Raw genomic sequence first — 23416 nt, forward strand, 5'->3', positions numbered from 1 at the left:
AAATATTATTAGTGAGATTACTTTTGGCATTAAAAATGAAATAATTATTTAGTAATTCTGTTTTCTTGAATTTGTTAATCAGGTCTTGCAGCAAGATAGGTCCTGCATGTTACTTGAAAAATCTGATGTATGTGACAACTATTTGGAATGATTTAGATTAAGGCCTAATAATTTCTGAAAAATATCTAGTGGATTTTACTTTCTTTTTCTTGATTTACAGATTCACATTTTTTTTAAATTTGGTAGTTCTATTATACATGGTTTATTGATGAAAATAGATACTTTACACTATACTCTTTTCTTCAAGTAAATAGCACATATAGCAAAGAAATTTTTTCCTTAACCATATGTGTATATAATAAAGATAGTCTTTAACAATCCCATTTTACTCAATAATGATACTAATACAGTGCTGTGAGCATTCAAAGGCAGCCAGAGTGCCTGATAAAATTTGATCAAACCACAGGTCTTACAGACAGTTCTCCCACTGTACACAACTGTGTTGAAGCTTATTTTAATTTTCTTTCCTTTTCTATTTTTTTTTTTTTTGCATCAACAGCTTAATACAACATCAATTTTCCAGAGTTCACTTTCAAGGTATACTAACAGCCAAGTTGTATCTACAACCAACTTTCAATTTTCTGCCAGCAGATTTTCTGCTTTATAGCTCTTGTTTAACAAATCTTACTTTAGCTTCTTAGAGACATTATCATCTCCACTGCTTATTCTGTTGTTGTTTTTTATTTTCAGCTACATGTGGGCCACATCCAAGAAGATACTGGAAGAAGGGAAGTTATGTTATCCTTCATTATTCTCAGTCCACACATTCTTAAGCTTAACAAGCACAAAATGTTTAGGGATCAAGACATGTAATTGCCTTTATCTGTTCTCAGGTTAAATGTGATCAATCTAGGAGATAATATTTAAAGAATAAACAGAATTCAAAGGACTATTCTTTCTAAAAGGGTAACACACCAGTTTGAAAAATTGTGTTTTTCCACAGTATGACTTGAGAAATAGGCAAATTTGAGGACAATAAAGAAAAGAAAGATGAATACTTGCTGGATCATTCTGAATTTGAGTTTTCTACCAAATGCAATTTACATTATCTTATGTTAAACAAATATTGTCTTTTTCATCCAGGGGAATATTGACAGATTCTCTTAAAGGACAAAGCAAATTTGTTGGTTGGCAGACTTGATTCAACCAATGCTTTCTGGGTTACAGTGTCATGTATATTACCACTCCAGAATATTTATTTACTTTTGATTAAAGCAAATCCAGTCCTCACTGTCTTCCCATTTTTTTTTGATGATTAGATTGAAAAATTTTCCAAAGAGGCAATCCTTGATTTTACCATATTTCTATTTGTAAACTTTTAAATAATTAGAATTATTGTGAGGATGAAGTTTCCTCAAGGCTAATGGTGGAGAATTAGAAGAAAAATAAGTTAAAACCTTCCCAGTAGATTCAAGTGTTCATGAAGTAACAAAATAGGGACGCTTTGGGGTCATATTGGCTAAGTACCATATCTTCAAGAGATGGCAAGGTCAATTATAGCAGATCTCAGATGCTACGGGTTTTAGGTCATTGCTAATATGGGACACAGTAGGGGAGTATGTCAACCTTCTCTGGGACAGGGATTAAGGATCCTTGTACAAGTTCCTTAGAATGCCGGGAAGCAATAGGTTGGAATTTCCCTTACCCCATAGAGTACATTAGTGTATGAACTTCAAGGTCAACAAGGATCAAGTGAGCACAATTCATATTATATGTATAGGCTTTTGCCAGAAAATAGTTTTGGTCTTTTCTGTGGAACTAATGAAGACCCATAGGCATGGTTCTGATAACCAAGAAATTTAACATGGATCACTTGGAAATTTAAGTGATTTGTAGTTGACAAAGATTATCTAAGACCAAGTTTAATGAGGTCACAGAAAACAGGAATTACTTTCTGTGTTCAGTGAAGAGGCTGAGAAATTTGACTCAATTGGAGAGGGTTTACCTTGGGTTTAAGTTCTACAGTACAACCTATTTCCATTCATTTTCCTTGAAAATTGTCTAGAAATGGGTTCCAAATAAGTAGGTTCTTATATTTCTAATTACAGTCTGATGTTTTTTTCTTTAGTTATCTGAAGAGGTTATTTCTTTTTTTCTTTTTTTTTCTCAAATGCTGTTTTCCCTACATCCCTATGGTTGAGAGCATTTCAACTGAAGATAAAGATTTCCTTTCACAGAGGCCTCTCTGAAAAACAATCTCTTTATCACTTCATATTTGGTAACATGTTACCAGTACATTTCTTATCTTTATTTAAATATATATCCTAACCTTTACCTTCAAAATGGTATTTATTTATAAAAATCTCCATATTGTATATTTAATGTCTGCAGGATTTTTAAGGATTTCTCTTCTTTAATTCCTGGTATCAGGAACTTGTGCTTTCTGAATTTTTTCCCTAGATAATGTAACTAAAGTTTACCAGTGCTACTAATTATTATAAAAAAAGTTTTTTTAATTGATTTTTAAAATTTGTTTCTTTTCTATTTTATTATTCCTGCTCTTATCTTTATTATTTACTTGGGTTTAATTTTCCCTATTTCTCATTTTTTAAGGTGAAAATACTGATCGTTGTTTGTACATCTTTCTTTTTTTGCTTATACAAGCATTTAATCCTAAGAATTTCTCTCTAAGCAATGTTTTAGATGCATTCTAAATTTTTGGCATGTTGTATTTTTGTTATCATAAATAGGATAAAATAAAATGCAATGACTGATTTTTTTAATTTGTTGAGATATTTTTATGGACATTGTATGATCTATCTTGATGAACACAATATGTTTGCTTGAAAGAGACATGTATTCTTCCTTCAGTGACTGTAATGTTCTACAAATATCAATTAAGCCAAGTTAGTTAATACTGTTTTTCAGATATTTGTCTTTGCTGAGATTTTTTTCTAATTGTTCTACCAAGTGCTGAGTAAAGAGCATTATATTTGTAAACTGTGATTATGGAAATAGAGACCTCTTTCTCCCTATATTTCAGTCAATTTTTGTTTCATGTATTTTGATGTTCTGTTATTAATTGATCACCTGTCTTCCTAATAAACTGACATGTTTATTTTTATAAAATATACTCTTTATCTCGTGTGCCCTGTATTTCTTTGTTCCTATATTCCTTTGTTAATGCCCTTATTGGATTATTTGAACATGTTATAAAATGTTATAGAACTCCATTTTCATTTTGCTGTTTTTTTATATTTATCTGTTTTAATGTGTCTGTGATTGCTCTAGAGATTATACTAAATATTTATAGTATTTCACAGTCTAATTACTTTCAATATTGTTCTACTTCATATAAAATGTAGAAAACTTTTAACAATATAGGTTCAAATACTTTCCCCACATCATCTATTATTGTATATATCTCCTTATGTCATAAACCCACAACTCACTTTTAGAATTCTTATATTTAATAAGCATATGTATTAAAAAGAAATAAAGAAAAAAAGCCTCAAAAGTAATCTTTTGTATTTACTCCAATATTACACATTTCCAATGTTCTTGATTGCTGTAAAAATCCAAGTGTCTATATGGTATACATTTTCTAAGCCAGGGGACCTTCATTTACAATTTCTTATTGTGAGATTTGCTGAAAACAGACTCTCTTCATTTTATTTTATCTGAAAATGTCATTTAATTTTCATTCTTGAATATTTTTTTCAGTCTTTTAAAGGAGTTATTCTACTCTTTATGGTCCTCTATAGATTCCTGTAAGAAAGCAGCCATTAATCAAATTAAATCTTTATTTCTTTATATATATATAGTAATTTCTTATTTTCTTTCTTTATTTCATTTTTACTTTTGGTTTAATTTTCATTTTAATTTAAAATTTTCTGCTTTAAACAGATTGACTACTATGTACCTAGGTATGGATTTCTTAGTTTCATTCAGCTTGGTGTTTGTTGAGTTCCTTGAATCTGTTTTTATGCGTTTTTTTAAATCAAATTGGAAAAGAAAATTCTACCCATTTATTTCTAAAGATTTTCTTGTTTGTATTTCTTCTAAGTATTTTTTCTTTGCCCCATTTTCTCTCTTCTCTATTTTTGGAACTCTAATTACATGTTATATTTTAGACTGATATTGTCTAACAGTTTTCTGTAGCTACATTCATTCCTTTTTTCACTTTTTTCTTTCTGTTCTCTACATTGAACAACTTCTAATTATCTACATTTAAGTTCCTTTCCTCCTTTCTTTATTATTCCTATCTTCTTCTTAAGCTGGTCTAGTGTTTTTCTCTACCTTGACATTTCTCTGCTATTTCCTAACTTTTAATTCATTGCGAGCATATTTTCTTATACTCTAATAAGAATAGTTAAAATAGCTGCTTTAGAGGTTTTATCTGTTATTTCCAGGATCTGGTTCATCTCAGGATTAGTGTTGATTGCATTTTCCACCCTTTCTGAGAATGTTTTCTATTTTCTTGTTTGGATGTTGGACAATTTTGGATTCCAGACATTATAAAAATGTGGATGTTAGGGATTTTGTAATTTTCTTCCAATGAATGGTTTTTCTTTCGTTTGGCAGGCAATTACCTTGGTTGACCTTAAATTGCAATCTGTTTCTTAGATCACATCTCAGTTCAGATGATTTTTTTCCTAGCTGAGCTGTTTTGAGTCTGCATCACACATGTATAGTTCATGTACAATATTATCCATAGGAATGGGTAGACAGAATTGTGAATCCCCTTTCTGTGAATCCACCTTTTTCCCTTCCAGAATTTCACCTCTCTTTAACTGCTGAAGTTTCTTCACAATCAGTCTTCTGGGTCCACAGATCAGAAAGGCTGTGCTTTTTTTTTTTTTTTTTTTTTTTTCTTTTCAATGATGCCCCTGCAACCCTCTTTTCAATGACAACTCTGCCTGGCTCCAGACTAAAAGCTAAAAAGTGGAAACTCACTCCATATAACTCTTCTTTACAAAGCAGAGACACTCAACCAAATTTTGCCTGCTTCTGTTCACTTTCCAAGGCCTTTTTGTATCTGTTTTGTGCTTTATTTCCAGAGTTTATAGTTGTTATCTGTAGGAGAATCAATCTCAGGAGATCTTAATGAGATATTATCTGAGGTTAAATGACCTATTTTTTTTTTAATTTATATCTCAGTGTAACACTAAAGAATACTGTAGATGTCTCTTTTATTGATAATGATGTCTCACAAGTCTCACCTTTATATGGCTCTCCATGATCTCATGATATTCAATGACCTTCTCGTTAGTCCAATAGGTGAGGGTTGCAAGGAGTCAAATTTCAATTCAATATATTTTACAGCTTTATTAAAACAAACAAACAAACAAACAACTTTCTCCAGGTATAGAATAAGCTGCATAGGAAGGTTTTGAGCTTATCCATACCTCCATTGTTCAAAAATATTTATTAGTGTCTATGATTGGGAAGGTCCTTTGATTATAGTGTTCAAATAAAAGCTAACAAAAATGTGGATAGAATTGTATAAAAATTTAAATATCAACAATATGATCTAACTAGATACCCTATAATCTGAAAATATTGGTGAATATTTCTAAATTTAATAAAAGCAATGTTAAACCCCACAGGTCAACAAGATTTGTGATTTGTTATAATTAATTTTCATTAAACATTTAAGTGCTGGTCATTTACAATGCTTGCCCTTTTCATGGATTTCATGGTTTGCTGAAATATAGTAATAATGAGAGTGGTTTGTATTTGGAGTGGTAGTTGCTGGATCTGGCAAGTTAAAGTGAGATGATCTGAGAGGTTAATAACCGTGATAATGCTTTAAACCAAAAGAAGTTTTTTTCTTAATATAGAAAGTACATGGTGAGGATATAATTCCCCTTGACACAATATGTGCCAAATGTCATTAAAATATTAAGTGACATTTTAATGTGGCCTAATTAGTATAAAAAAAACTTTAGAATTAGGAAAATCTTTGATATACAAATATGACTGCTTATGTTATTTGTTAATATAGAATTTTGCTTAAACATAACAGAGAATGCAGTACCTCAGTGTTTTCTAAGTTTTCATGCCAAAATCAATATTAATAAAAAATGTCATTACAATAAAATTGTAGATTCTATGCTTAAAATGTGATCAAGTTAGCATGATAGCAATTAGTATTCAAATATAAGCTGATATATGTGAAAAATACGTAACAATAATAACGTATTTTAGAGATAGCCTGATCCACCAGAGAGCAGACAGCAGAAGCAAGAAGAACTACAATCCTGCAGCGTGTGGAACAAAAACCACATTCACAGAAAGATAGACAAGATGAAAAGGTAGACAGCTATGTACCAGATGAAGGAACAAGATAAAACCCCAGAAAGACAACTAAACGAAGTAGAGATAGGCAACCTTCCAGAAAAAGAATTCAGAATAATTATAGTGAAGATGATCCAGGAACTCAGAAAAAAGAATGGAGGCAAAGATCGAGAAGATGCAAGAAATGTTTAAAAACAAACCTAGAAAGAATTAAAGAAAAAACAACAGATGAACAATACAATAACTGAAATGAAAACTACACCAGAAGGAATCAATAGCAGAATAACTGAGGCAGAAGAATGGATAAGTAACATGGAAGACAGAATGGTGGAATTCACTGCTGCAGAACAGAATAAAGAAAAAGAATGAAAAGAAATGAAGAAAGCCTAAGAGATCTCTGGGACAACATTAAACACAACAACATTCACATTATAGGGGTCCCAGAAAGAGAAGAGAGAAAGGACCCCAGAAAATATTTGAAGAGATTATAGTTGAAAACTTCACTAACATGGGAAAGGAAATAGCCACCCAAGTCCAGGAAACGCAGAGAGTCCCATACAGGAAACCCAAGGAGAAACATGGCGACACACATAGTAATCAAATTGGCAAAAATTAAAGCCAAAGAAAAATTATTGAAAGCAGCAAGGGAAAAATGACAAATAACATACAAGGGAACTTCCAAAAGGTTAAAAGCTGATTTCTCAGCGCAAACTCTACAAGCCAGAAAGGAGAGGCATGACATATTTAAAGTAATGAAAGGGAATAAGCTACAGCCAAGATTACTATACCTGGCAAGGATCTCATTCCGATTTGATGGAGGAATCAAAAGTTTTACAGACAAGCAAAAGCTAAGAGAATTCAGCACCACCAAACCAACTTTACAACAGATGCTAAAGGAACTTCTTTAAGTGGGAAACACAAAAGAAGAAAAGTCCCTACAAAAACAAACCCAAAACAATTAAGAAAATGGTAATAGGAACATACATATCGATACTTACCTTAGACATGGATGGATTAAATGCTCTCAACCAAAAGACACAGGCTTGCTGAATGGATACAAAAAGAGAGACATATATACACTGTCTAGAAGACACCCACTTCAGACCTAGGCACACATACAGGCTGAAAGTGAGGGGATGGAAAAAGATATTCCATGCAAATGGAAATCAAAAGAAAGCTGGAGTAGCAATACTCATATCAGATAAAATAGACGTTAACATAAAGAATGTTACAAGAGACAAGGAAGGACACTACATAATGATCAAGAGATCAATCCAAGAAGAAGATATAACAATTAAAAATATATACGCACCCAACATAGGAGCACCACAATACATAAGGCAGCTGCTATCAGATATAAAACAGGAAATTGAGAGTAGCACAATAATAGTGGGGGACTTTAACACCTCATTAAACCAATGGACAGATCAGTCAAGCAGAAAATTAATAAGGAAACACAAGCTTTAAATGACACAATAGACCCGATAGATTTAATTGATATTTATAGGACATTCCATGCAAAAACAGCAGATTACACTTTCTTCTCAAGTGTGCATGGAACATTCTCCAGGATAGATCACATCTTGGTCCAGAAATCAAGCCTCAGTAAATTTAAGAAACTTGAAATTATATCAAGTATCTTTTCTGACTACAGTGCTTTGAGATTACACATCAATTACAGGGGAAGAAAATGTAAAAAACACAAACACGTGGAGGCTAAACAATATGATACTAAATAACCAAGAGATCACTGAAGAAATCAAAGATAAAATCAAAAAATACCTAGAGACAAATGACAATGAAAACAGGACGATCTAAAACCTATGGGATGCAGCAAAAGCAGTTGTAAGTGGGAAGTTTATAGCAATAAAAGCTTACCTCAGGAAACAAGAAAAATCTCAAATAAAAAATCTAACTTTACACCTAAAGGAACTAGAAAAAGAAGAAGAAACAAAACCCAAAGTTAGCAGAACAAAAGAAATCATAAATATCAGAGCAGAAATAAATGAAATAGAAACAAAGAAAACAATAGCAAAAATCAATAAAACTAAAAGCTGGTTCTTTGAGAAGATAAACAAAATTGATAAACCATTAGCCAAATTCATCAAGAAAAAGAGAGAGAGGGCTCAGATCAATAAAATTAGAAATGAAAAAGGAGAAGTTACAACAGACACGGCAGAAATACTAAGCATCCTAAGAGACTACAACAAGCAACTCTATGCAAATAAAATGGACAACCTGGAAGAAATGGACAAATTCTTAGAAAGGTATAACCTTCCAAGACTGAACCAGGAAGAAATAGAAAATATGAACAGACCAATAACAAGTAATGAAATTGAAACTGTGATTACAAATCTTCCAACAAACAAAACTCCAGGACCAGATGGCTTCACAGGCGAATTCTATCAAACATTTAGAGAAGAGCTAACACCCATCCTTCTCAAACTCTTCCAAAAAATTGCAGAGGAAGCAACACTCCCAAACTCATTCCATGAGGCCACCATCACCCTGATACCAAAACCAGACAAAGATACTACAAAAAAAGAAAATTACAGACCAATATCACTGATGAATACAGTTGCAAAAATCCTCAACAAAACACTAGAAACAGAATCCAACAACACATTAAAAGTATCATACACCATGATCAATTGGGATTTATCCCAGGGATGCAAGGATTCTTCAATATCTGCAAATCAAATAATTTGATACACCATATTAAAATACTGAAGAATAAAATCTATATGATCATCTCAATAGATGCAGAAAAAGCTTTTGACAAAATTCAACACCCATATATGATAAAAACTCTCCAGAAACTGGGCAAAGAGGGAAAGTACCTCAACATAATCAATGCCATAGATGAGAAACCCACAGCAAACATCATTCTCAATGGTGAACAACTGAAAGCATTTCCTCTAAGATCAGGAACAAGACAAGGATGTCCACTCTCACCACTATTATTCAACATAGTTTTGGAAGTCCTAGCCATGGCAATCAGAGAAGAAAAAGAAATAAAAGGAATATAAATTGGAAAAGAAGAAGTAAATCTGTCACTGTTTGCAGTTGACATGATACTATACATACAGAATTACCGTATGACCCAGTAATCCCACTACTCGGCATATACCCAGAGAAAACCATAATTCAGGAAGACACAAGCACCCCAATTTTCATTGCAACACTATTTACAATAGCCAGATCATGAAAACAACCTAAATGCCCATCAACAGACAAATGGATAAAGAAGATGTGGTACATATATACAATGGAATATTACTCAGCCATATAAAAAGGAGTAAAATTGGGTCATTTGTAGAGACGTGGATGAATCTAGAGACTGTCATACAGAGTGAAGTAAGTCAAAAAGGGAAAAACAAGTATTGTATATTAACGCATATATGTGGAACCTAGAAAAGTGGTACAGATGAACCGGTTTGCAGGGCAGAAATTGAGACACAGATGTAGAGAACAAACGTATGGACACCAAGGGGGAAAAGAGGCAGGGTAGTTGTGGTGGTGGTTGTGTGATGTGATGAATTGGGAGATTGGGATTGACATATATACACTAATATGTATAAAATGGATAACTAATAAGAACCTGCTATATAAAATAAAATAGCATATTGTAGAAAGTTCTTGTTAAAATCTTGTGTTCATTATAAATATTCAAATTTAAATGAGGAATACAAATCAAATGTAAATAGCTATTTCATGTATTCTAAATTCCACTTCTTAGAGAAAATCTTTGCTAATATTTTTTTCTGTATAATGTTATGAATTTTTTTGATATAAAAATCATATTTGTTTTGTAAAAGAAAATCATTCCATTTATAGTCTTTTGTAATTAGCTATCATTAATTCAATATTTACCTGGCCAATGTCAATATCAGTTTATTCCTTTTAATTGTGGCATAAAATTCCTCTTTAAAAATATTTGGTTATTTCTATTTTTGTCTTGCTTAATATAATTTTTAGTGACTATCTTTGTAAATGTATCTTTGCATAATTATGCACCTCTGTACAAATACTACAAAAAGTATGAACGTACTGAAGATTTTGATAGATATTACCAGTTAGTCTCCAAAAGTTCTAGCAATTCTTCCCCACAAACTGTGCATGTGAGGGTCATTTACTCAGTCTTTTGGCAATGCAAGCTAATTATCAACTTACTTAAAAATTCCCAAGTTTTAGGTGCAAGTTTATATTTCGTTATCTTATTTTGTGTGTTTTTGAGCATTATAAATATTATAAATATTTTATGTCTATTTGTATTCATATTTCTTAAATGAATTGCCTGTTCATACATATTTCCCCATTTTGAAATATTTGCATTTTGTTATTAATTCTAATAGCTTTATATAAGCTAAGGATGTTAGCCATGTGTCTGTTATTCACAGACTATTATCTGTCTTGTGATTTTATGTTGTTATATTTTGATTTACTTTCCATAGTCAACTTTATATTCAACTTAAACTTTTATAGTCAGCCAAAACGTTTTCTGAGTGCTGTATCATGCTAATAATGATCTTCCCAAGTCTAATATTATGAAAATAAAATCTACCATATTTTCTGCTTCTATTTTTATGATTTCAGTTTAATATTTATATTCTTATTTGATTGTGATTGGTAGGTGTGGTAAGCAGAATGACTCCCCCTAAAATATCTGTACCCTAGTCCCTAGAATCTATGATTATGTTACGTTACATGGCAAAAGAGACTTTACAGATGTAATTAAGTTTACAAACCTTAGACTAGGAAGATTATTTAGATTATTTAATAGACCTAATCCACTGAATAATCCAGATACTTAAAAGATCATTTAAAAGAAGGAAACCTTCTCTACCTAGAATAAGAGAGTTGTGGCAGAAGGGAAAGTTAGAGAGATTCCAAGTAGGAGAAGGATTTGATGTGATATTTTTGACTGTGACAGTACAAGTCTACATTCAAGGAGTGAAAAGAAGTCTCTAGGAGCTAAGGACAGTCCTTAGACCTGACAGTCAGCTAAGAAAAGGTATGAGGAATTAGCTTTTGCCACTTACCTGAATGAGCTTGGAAGCAGATTGTTCCCAGAGACGCCCAATAAAAGTCTTGTAAGACCCAGAGCAGTTAACCCTGTTGAGCCTGCCAGACTTCTGAGTACATAAATGTGAGGTAATATGTAGATATTGTTTTAAGCCATTAAATCTGTTGTAATTTGTTATGGCAGAAATAGAAAATTAATGTAATATTTCTTTTTCTTCGCCAAATAGTGAAAAAAATTACCAGTGCATTAATTTGAGATTCTGTCTTTTATTCTAAATTTGATGTATTACACTCTTTTTATGGAAAAGGAAACTTCAGCCAAGACCATCTTGAAGCCAAATATGACAAGGCTAAATTTAGAACCTACATACTCAATTTAATTACGAAATTATATTAAAGAAATTGTGACTGAAAAGTAATGTCTATATACTATTCCTACTCCTTTTATGTTCTTTTGTTATCAGTGCATACAAAATCTTTCACACATGGTCTCACAGACACTTGTGGGCAAGCCATGCTCGAACACCAAAACAAGGCAACAAAAAACAGAAGAGCTAACACAAATCAGGAGGTGAAGTTTAGAGTAAAACCAGTTCTGTTATTAATAACAGTGGTGGCTCTATATACATGAATTGGAAATTTTGTAAAACTGGGGACAAAATATTTTGACAAACATTCTGAGGAAGATATTTTTACAGACACTATGAAAGTCATCGTGCCATTTTAATTTTTTTTTTAATTTTAAAATAATTAATTAATTAATTAATTAATTTTTGGCTGCATTGGGTCTTTGTTGCTGAATGCAGGTTTTCTCTAGTTGTGGCAAGCAGGGCTACTCTTCATTGTGGTTTACAGGCTTCTCATTGCAGTGGCTTCTCTTGTTGCAGAGCACAGGCTCTAGGTGCATGGGCTTCAGTAGTTGTGGGATGTGGGCTCAGTAGTTGTGGCTTGCAGGCTCTAGAGCTCAGGCTCAGTAGTTGTGGTGCAAAGGCTTAGTTGCTCCGCAGCATGTGGGATCTTCCCGGACCAGGGCTCGAACCCATGTCCCCTGCATTGGCAGGCAGATTCTTAATCACTGTGCCACCAGAGAAGTCTCCATCATGCCATTTTTAGATCATAAAATTTATGTGAGTAGCTTAACCTTGTTAATTTTTTGTATAAGGCAGAATAATCTAAATAAAAATAACTTGTACTCAAATAGAAGCATTAAAGATGGCATTAATAAAATAGCTATAAGTTATGGATTAAAAATCAGATCTTTGAATCTTAAAGGATACATGTTATATTTTATTGAAAAATATTTTCCTTAAACCCTTAGATCCATTGAAAACTTAGTATCTTGATAGGCAAACCTTAAAGATGTTCAATAGGTTTGGGGAATAAGATATAAAAATCAGAAATTTAATAGATATGTGTAAAATGAGTGACTCTTCCATGAAACTTGATCTTTAGAAGCCAAAAATTAGAAATAATAACATGATTATACTGGTAGAGTTCTGATCCAAGTTTTTTATTAATTTATGTTTATCTCATAAACCCTCTCCAATTTAAAGCATGTCCTATTAATTCAGGTATATTACTGTTCAGAGTGTCCAAATTGACTTATGTTGAGTAAATACATATTGCAAAAGAAAGCTTTTCAAGTCATCTGTTTAGTGTCATAAGGGCAGAAATGGTTATTTGCCATCATTTGCCCTTGTTAACTGATTGTATTTAATAAAAGTTATGAACAAAACTTATTTGTTTCTTTATTTGTTTGACAATTTCATTGTAGCTTATAGCATCTTGCTTCTGTCCTCCACAATTAAGATGTGAACTTTCTCCCAACTTCAGATTAAAGGATTCATACTAACCTGATTTCAAAAGATCTTTTTCATTCAGATTTGAACAAAGTTTATTTCATTCCTAAAAAAAAAAGAATTCTCAATGATGCCAAATCATTTTCTGTATTCAGGCTTGTGCAGAGAGGATGACTGGTTCTGGGAAATAAATTCCCAGCTTTCATACATGACAGCTAGTTTAATGCATAGTAAAACAACTACTGTGACTACTCATTTTTTTCCAAAGTATAACTGTAAAAATGTTCTGTGACAGAATCATATCAGAGAAATATGCCATTTTATTGATAGATAGTCCAGAGAGTATTAAACAGATATGTGCATGTATTTCTCACTTAAAATGAGATTTAAGAAAACTTACCTACTTTGTTTGCTCTGTATTACTTTATATTAATAAACTCATTAATAACTCATACTTTTTATGCTTGAAAAATTCATTTAATTTTGTTAAAAGGTTATTGTTAAAAGGCTATCATATTTTCAGACACACCTGCTACCATCATGGGAGCAATGTGTTGCAAGATATGTAAATTACTGAAGGCATGTAATAACCAGCATAGAAAGAGATGTTTAAGACCATATTTTCCCATTAGTTTTATAGACAGAAGATCTAATTTGCCTTCTCCTGTGCTAAATTGATTTTTAAACTATATTTCTCCATGAAATTATCTTTATTTAAAACAGTTTTTCTGCAATTTCTTTCTTAATAGTCTACAAACACTTTATTATTTGCTGTAAATATTGCTCTATGAAGCACTAAAGAATATTGCAAATGGAGATGTTTCAAAAGCCTGAGGCTCACAAATATATTGTATTACATGAGATTTAACTGGGTCTCATATTAGAAAGCAGAAACAAAATTACAATATACATGTTATTAACAGATAAATACTTCAAAAATTTTTATGTTTTTAAAAGTTACATAAATTGAAAACTGAGGATTCTTGTAATTGAACACCTTGAGAAGCACTTAAAATTACCTCTCAGAGCATAGGTTTGAATATTTTATTCTGTTGCTGATTAATGTTGAATGATATCACAGTTACAGTCATCAGTGACAGAAGAGTTATTTTAATGGATTCTAGTCTGGAAAATGCTTGTAGGCTGTAAATATGCAGCTGAGCCTTCATGGTTTAGAGAGTATTATACTGTGTTTGCAACAAAATTAATCTTTACTTCTTAATGTGTATATCTCTGTTGTTTAGATTAAACTGATGAATTTGGTTTACATGCAGAGCCTAAAAATGTAATTATGTCTTTTCTGTCCCTAGCATCTCAGTGGAATAATACTGGCTGTCAAGATGAGTTTAGATTTCTTTTTGCTGCTACAGTATTGCATGTTCACCCTTAAGCCTAAATGACAACCTGAGTAGAAATTGAGAAAAAAAGAGAAAGCTTTGTCAGATTGTGTAGAAGTGTTGTATTTCATGAGACATCAAGGTTTCATAATTTATATTTCACTGTAAATTACTAATTTGTAAATTTTTCTCTTCGCATTATAAATCAAGGTTGGAATAAAAACAGATTCACAGGAAAAAGAAAAGTCTAAGTATCAAGAATATAACCTAGCAATGTTGGGGCATTATTGCTAATTACAATGAAGCGTATGGTTGTTATAAGAAATGTGTTAAACTTGCTATGTGCAAACTTAGATCTTTAACAAGTTCTCCTTATCTTATACTGCACCTATCTTGTATTCCCTCTTGGAGTTTGATGACTGAAAAAAAGATTCATTAATATACATATTAACAATAATGGACAGCTAACACAGTCATTAATGTCATAGCTCAGGTGTTTGGAGAATTCAAGTGTAGTACCATATCATGTCAACCAAATTAAAAGTAGAACAAAGCTATTTCAATAGTGATTCTGAATATTTGGCTATTTTTTGAAAGGCACATAAAATGGTAAACCAACATTTTCATCAAATCAAGCTGTCAAGGATGGCATATTGTTTTGTAGGTTATCTTTTCTTGGTTTGATGTTTAGACAATGCTATAAAAGGTACAGTTTAAAAAAAAAATAATTGTGTTTTACATAGAGTATCCTCCTGTCATTTCTTGAAGAGATTGGCTTGCCCTAATTTTACAAAGAAAGTTGTTTCATCTGTAGTTTAAAAAACATTTAAAATATAACATAACTAAATAAGAAATAATTAGACTACTGGATACATAACTCTGACAAAAATATTTACATCAATATTAAGTATGTAGATCTTGTCAAGAGGAAGAAGGCTTAGAGATAACATTCTAGATTGGTGCTTGTTTTTGACTTTATTGAAACTCCTATAAGCTGACATGAAATTATCATCTGATAATCTTCTACAGCAAATATAAATTTTAAATTTTCACAAATTTGAACTTATTATAAGGAATGCAAGGCTACTCTGAATTTCTATAAAACAAGATACCTATATATGTATATGTGGGTATATAAAATATTTTATATACATATATTTATTTTATTTGTAAATACATAAAATTTATTTCAACAAGAAATTGGGGGTATTAATAAGTACCTAGTATATACCTGGCTCTTTTCTGATGCAGAGGATATATTGGGATCAGAAGACATGAATTCCCCAGACTTGGACCTTACATTTTAGTGGCAGGGTAAGATAATAACCAAATGAATATGTAATATCGTGTCTGGTAGTACTAAGTGGTATACAATAAATATAAGCTGAGTAAATAAAGAATTAAATTGGTCATATTGTAGAAAAGAAACCAATGAAAAGCCTCTATAGGGAGATAATATTTGTACATAGACCTGAGTAAAGTGAAGGAGTGATATAGAAAATAAACAATAAATCGAGCTGCCACAGGATCGGCATGTATAAGTCATGTTAATCTCTTTTGTATACCATGGTTTATACGGATATGAGTGATGTAAAATATTTAAAAAATTTTATTCCCTTAGGAGTTTTAAAAATTGTCTCTGCAATCTTGTTTGCATACTCAATTTGCTATAACTTCCGTTTCATGGCTAACAGGAGATCGAAAAAAAATTGTATTTACATATTGCATTTCCATTGAAACGTTTTCTATTTCTCCTATGATCACATATTATGGAAGTTGAAAGATGCTTTTCGTACCTTAGAGATAATCTAGTCCACTGCACTCCTTCCACAGAAGGGTGCTCAGATAAATATGTGTGATGAGGTAGTGTGTGTGTGTGTGTGTGCGTTCGTACTCTTGCTTGACAAGAATACTGCTTATCCTGGTCAAACTTTCCTTTTCATACTGTGTATCACGAACTTTGACTTAGTATACTGAATTGTTCTTGAAAATAATTCAGTTTCTGTTTGTGGTTTTGCCAATTTTCTCACTAACTATCTCTTTTGGCAGAAACCCAAACTTCCTTACTGTGGTGGGGGCTTAGTAAAAGCAGCATGTGAGCTTTGGTTCAGGAAATTGAATTCTGTTGCAATGCGGTGTCCAAACAGTGGATCTCCATATTACATCATTTGAAGTTGGACTTCAGAGGGATATTATGTTTCTTTCCATCTTTTTGCAAATGCATTCTTTCTTGAGATATAGGTCTAAGTTCTCCTAGTTCATAAAGAGTTCTTTTGCAAATGGTTTCTATAAAATTTCCATGTGCCTTCATATGCTTAGCAGAATTTCCAAAATGACCTGCCTAGGATGTCCTAGCTTAATCCTCAGAACCTGTGAATATGATATCACTCCCATAATTATATTATATGACTTAGTTGCCCTTAAATTAAGGAGAGTATCCTGGATAATCTGGGTGGGCCCAATATAATCACATGAGCTCTTAAAAGAAGAGAGCTTTATCAGGCTGGTGGTGAAGGAAAAGAAACCACAAACATTTAAAATATTAGTGAGATTCAACAACCCATTTCTGGTTTAAAGATGGAGGGAGCTCTGTAAGAAGAAATGTGAACAGCATTAAAGACCTGAGTGAAGTCCCTGGCTGGCAATGAGCAAGAAAGAGTTATATCTTTCCTATAACTTCAAGGAACTGAATTCTGCCAAATTAGAATGAGCTTGGAAGTGGATTTCCCTCCAGGGACCCCATATAAGAAGCCAGCCTGACCAACAGATTGATTTTAACTCTGTAATACCTTAAGCGCAGAAGCCAAAGCCAACCATACTGTACTAGACTTATGACCTAGAGAACTGTGGGTTAATAAATGAGTGTTGTTTTAAGCTGTTAAGTTTGCGGTAATTTGCTACACAGCAATAGAAAACTAATATATTTCTCAAAATATGGTACTTTGTGCTAAAATCAGTATATATTCTGGAAGACTTGCAAAATGATACTTGTTGAGCAAGCACTGTATACTATATGATCTCAAGCAAAGACTTCAAATTTACTTAACACAGCCACTTTACTTCTGTTTAGGTTTGTTCAGACAGGGAGCAGCATTAGTAGTGGCTGTGTGTGGTATCTGATAAGAATGTATTAGTAAGTCAGTTAGAAGGACTATTTAAATGCTTTTCATTTGAAATGTGCTCTTGTCACTTTGGTGATACTTCTGCTTTTTAAATGTTAGCTATTGATTTGTTTGGTTTTGTTTCTGCTTACCATTTACAATTGCTTCTGGGTTAATTATTTTTCTTGCTTGTAAAACAGAGAGGATTTTAGTTCTTTATAAACTTGGAAGATATTTCTGGACATACCTGTTTTGTCCTTGGACAACATATAACCATTGATATAAACTGCCTAACATATACCCATTGATATAAATTTCCTTTAATAAATACTGTATTTCTCCTTCTCACTGGCCAATCTTTTTTTTTTAAAACTGAACCACTAGTGTTATGAGAATAAGACAGATCACTTGATATTACAAAGTAAGATCCTGTTATCTTGCTGCAATAGATTGAATGCTTGTGTCATACAAAAATTTATATGTTGAAATCCTAATCCCCCATGCGATAGTATAAAGAGGTGGGGTCTCTGAACGGTGATTATGTACTGAGGGCAAAGTTCTCATGAATGAGATTTGGTGCCATTATAAAAGAGACCCTAAAGATCTCCCTTGCCCCTTCCACCATGTGAGGAGGCAGTGAGAAAATGGCCAGCTATGAACCAGGAACCAGGTTCTCAGTAGACATTGAATCTGCCAACACCTTGATCTTGGACTTCCCAGCCCCTAAAACTGTGAGAAATAAACTTCTTTAGTTTATAAGCCACCAGTTTATGGTATTTTGTTATAGTAGCTGGAATGGAGTAAAACATTTGCAAATAAATTATGCCTTATAAACAATCTCAAGAGATATTTACTCAGAAAATACAAATGCAAATAAATGTTTGAGACATGTCTCTTTTGTGCAATCAGAAGAGTTTCATTGGAAGAAGATTATTTTCTTCTGTTTTAATGACTCCTCAAAATACATTAGTGTTGGTAATTTCAGTTTGAATTGATGGAAAACTTGCTTCTAGTGTTTTAACCAATTTTTGTTAAATTTCAGTTGACACAGTGTGAAACTCTTAACTAAATTGCTTGAGGACCCTTGAAGTTTAAGTGATCTAATTTACACGTCTAATTCTGACTGAGTTATATATTATCATCAAATCCATTTAGAATTAAGTTGATGATACTTTTATTATTTGTCTGTGTAAAATGTGTATAATAGTCTCATCTTTCATTTAAATGTTTTGTATTGTCTTTATTCTGAATAAGTATATATAATACAAAACATATAGGTACATACGTATAATATATTAAGAAATACCTGATCAACCAGAGCAAGTCAGCAAAAATTCTACTGAAACTTTATATTCTAAAGTTTGCTGACTGTAGTGAATAATGAATGAAATTAGTGTAGCAGTTTATTCCATCATTAATTATCTAAAAACAAATCTATTAGACATTAAAAAAAATGTGCTTCTCCAAAATTATAATTGAAAAGCAATCACAATTTAAGGACAAGACACACTGGATTAAATTTTCCCACAGTGCAACCTGTTTTCTTCATTAAAAAATTCTACCTATATGTATTTATCCCATTCCAGCTTGAAATTTTCTCCCATGCACTTTTTTTAAAAACTTTTTCCTAGGAAAACTGTCACCATAAAGATGCCAATTTACTTTTGTCATTCTGAAATTCAAATTTTAATCTACTAAACACCTTAATGAGAGGATGGGAATCAATTTTCCTTAGAACAATCAGGAGACTCTATATTCTCTCACTTTCAGCCTTCATCTCTTGGTGACCTCAAAATACTACATGCATAATACATATATATTTTTTGTTTCTTTTTACAAAAGTATTGGGAAGTGAGGTATATGGGGTTTTTAAAAAAATTATTGATATGTAATTGACTTATAACTTTGTATACATTAAGGTGTACAATGTGTTGATTTGATACATTTATATATTGCAGTAAGACTTACCACCTAGCATTAGCTAACACCTCTGTCACATCACATAATTATCATTTCTTCATTATGGTGGAAACAATTAAGTTCTACTCTCTTTTCACCTTTGAAATTTATAGTATAGTTTGTTGTTTATAATCCCTATGCTGTGTATGAAACCTCCAGCACTTATTTATCTACTGGTTGCAAGTTTACACCCTTAAAAATATTTCCCCAACACCCAGCACTGGTAATCGTTACTCTACTCTCCGTTTTCATGATTTTGACCTGCTTTAGATTCCACATTTAAGGGATATCATACAGTACTTGTCTTTCTCTCTCTGAAATATCTAGCTTAGCATAATGCTCTCAAGGTCCATCCATGTTGTTATAAATGGCAGGATTTCCTTCTTTCTCAAAGCTGAATAATATTCCTTTGTATATATATATATATATATATATATATATATATGCCACATCTTCTTTATCCATTCATCTATTGATGGACACATAGTAGTTTCCATATTTTGACTCTTGTGAATAATGCTACAATAAACATGTGAGTGCATATATCTCTTTGATTTCCTATTTTCATTGCTTTGGGATATATATCCAGAAGTAGAACTGCTGGATGATATGGTAGCTCTACTTTTAATTTACTGAGGAACCTCAATACTCTTTTCCATAGTGGCTGAACCAATTTTCATTTTCACCAACAGTGTACAAGGATTCCCTTTCATCCACATCCTTACCAATGCTTGTTATCTCTTGCCTTCTTCATGACAGCCATTCTAACAGGTGTGAGGTAATTTCTCATTGTGATTGTTGACTTGCATTTCCCTGATGATGTTGTGCATCTTTTTATGTACCTATTGGCCATTTGGATATCTTCTTTGGAAAAATGTCTATTTAATTCCTCTGTCCATTTTTAAATTCGATTGTTTTTTGTAATTGAACTGTATGAGTTTATATTTTTTGGATATTAACCTCTTATCTGGTATATGGTTACAATTTTTTTCTCCCATTCTGTACGTTTTTTTCATTTTTTAGATTGTTTCTTTTGTTGTACAAAAGCTTTTCAGTTTGATGTAGTCCACTTGTTTATTTTTGCTTTTGTTGCTTGTGCTTTTGGTGTCCTATCTATAAATATAATTGCCAAGACCAATATCAAGGAGCTTAACACCTATGTTTTCTTCCAAGAGTTTTAAGGTATTAAGTCTTATGTTTAAGTCTTTAATCCATTTTGAGCTCATTTTTGTGAGTGGTGTAAGATAGCTGTCCAATTTATGTGGTTATGCAGTATTCCTAATAGTATTTGTTGAAGAGACTTTCTGTTCCCCATTGAGTGTTCTTGGCTCCCTTGTCAAATATTAGTTGACTGTAAATGCATGTATTTATTTCTGGGCTGTCTATTCTGTTCCTTTGGTCTGTATGTCTATTTTCATGCCAATACCATACTGTTTTAATTATTATAGCATTGTAGTATAGTTTGAAATCAGAAACTGTGATGTCTCTGACTTTGTCCTTCTTTCCCATGATTGTTTTTGCTATTCAGGGTCTTTTGTGCTTCCAGACAAATTTTAGGATTTTTTTTTCTATTTCTGTGAAAAATTGGAATTTTGATAGGGATTGAATTGAATCTATACATGGCTTTGGGTAGTATAAATATTTTAACCATATTAGTTTTTCTGATTCATGACATGGAATACTGTTCCATTTTTTGGGTATTCTTTGATTTCTTTCACCAAAGTCATGTAGTTTTTATTGTACAGAACTTTCACTTTCTTGGTTAACTTTATTTCTTATTCTATTTTTTTGATGCTACTGTGAATGCGATAGTTTTCTTTAATGTTTTTTCAGATGTTCCATTGTTACAGTACAAATGTATTGTATACAAATGCAGTTGTATACAAATGCAGTTGATTTCTATGGGTTGATTTTATTTCCTGAAACTTTACTGAATTTGTTGATCAGTTCCAACAGGTTTTTGGTGGAGTCTTTAGGGTTTTCTATATATACTGTCATATCATCTGCAAACAATTGCAATTTTACTTCTTTTGTGATTTGGACGCTTTTCATTTCTTTGTATTGCCTAATCGTTTTAGCTAGAACTTACAGTAATATGTTGAATAGGATTGGTGAGAGTGGACACCCTTGTCTTGTTTTTTGATCTTAGAGGAGAAGCTTTCAGCTTTTCACCATTGAGTATAATGTTAACTGTGGGTTTTCCATATGTGGACTTATTATGTTGAAATATGTTCCTTCTATACCCAATTTGTTTAGGGATTTTGTCATGAAGCATTGTTGTATTTTGTCAAATGCTTTTTTGTGTGTTTATTGAGCTGATCATTTAATTTTTATTGTTTATTCTATTAATGTGGTGTATCAACTTTATTGATTCACATATGTTGAACAATTTATGCATCCCAGAGATAAAACCCCACTTGGTCATGGGGTATAATCTTTTTAATGTGTTCTTGAATTCAATTTGCTAATATTTCATTGAGAATTTTATATTTATATTCATCAGAGATATTGGTCTATAGTTTTCATTTCTTGTAGTGTCTTTATCTGACTTTGGTATCAGAGTAATGCTGGCCTTGTAAAATGAGCTTGGAAGCGCTTGCTCTTCTTCAATTGTTTGGAAGAGTTTGAGAAACGTTGGCATTGATTCTTCTTTAAATGTGTAATAGGATTTACCTCTGAAGCCATTTGGTCTTGGGCTTTTCTGTGTTTGAGGTTTTTGATTAAGGGCTCAATTTCCTTACTCATTATTGGTCTCTTTAGATTTTCTGTTTCTTCCTGATTCAGTCTTGGTAAGTTGTATTTTTCTAGGAAATTATCCATTTCTTTTGGTTATTAAATTTTTGACATATATTAATTGTTAGTAGTAATCTCTTATGATCCTTTTTATTTCTGTAGTTGTAATGTCTCTTTTTTCATTTCTGATTTTATTTATTTGCATCTTCTCTCTCTTTTTCTTAATTACTCTAGCCAATGTTTGTGAATTTTATTTATCTTTCTGAAAAAACAGATCTTAGTTTTTCATTTTTTTTCTATTTTATTTCTGGTCTCTATTTTATTTATTTCTGCTGTAATCTTTGTTATTCCTTCCTTCTGCTCACTTGGACTTAATTTGTTTTTCTGAATTGTAAAGTTAAATTGTTTATTTGAGTTTTGTTTTAATATATGCATTTATGATTATAAACTTCCTTCTCAGAACTGACTTTGCAGCATCTTATAAGTTTTAGTATGTTTTTCCATTTTCATTTGTTCCAAGATTTCTTAAATTTACCTTTTGATTTCTACCTTGACTTGTTGGTTTTTCAGGAAGCTATTGTTTAATTTCCAAATATTTGTATATTTTCCAGCTTTCCTCTTGTTGATTTCTGGTTTCATACCATTGTGGTTGGAAGAGTACTTGATATAATTTCAATCTTCTTCAATTTTTTAAGACTTTTTTTGCCCCAATATATGTTCTGTTCTGAAGAATGTTCTGTAATCACTTGAGAAGAATGTGTATTCTGCTTCTATAAGATGGAATGTTCTATAAATGTCTGTTCGGTCCATTTGATCTAATGTATGCTCCAAGTCCAATGTTTCCTTTTTGATTTTCCATCTGGATGATCTAGCCATTACTGAACGTGGGGTAATGAAGTTCCCTACTGTTAATGTATTATTGTCTGTTGCTCCCTTCAGACTGGTTAGTGTTTGCTTAATATATTTAGGTGCTCCTATGTTGGATGCATTTATAATTATGATTGTTATATCTTCTTGATGAGTTGACACCTTTGTCATTATATACTGACCTTCTTTGTCTCTGGTTACTGTTTTTGGCTTAAAGTCTACTTTTTTTCTGAAATAAGTATAGCTATCTCTGCTTTCTAAAAGGTTTTCACTTGCATGGGATATGTTTTTCAAT

This window comes from Balaenoptera ricei, chromosome X (genome assembly GCF_028023285.1).
Source record: "Balaenoptera ricei isolate mBalRic1 chromosome X, mBalRic1.hap2, whole genome shotgun sequence".
Lineage (NCBI taxonomy): Eukaryota > Metazoa > Chordata > Mammalia > Artiodactyla > Balaenopteridae > Balaenoptera > Balaenoptera ricei.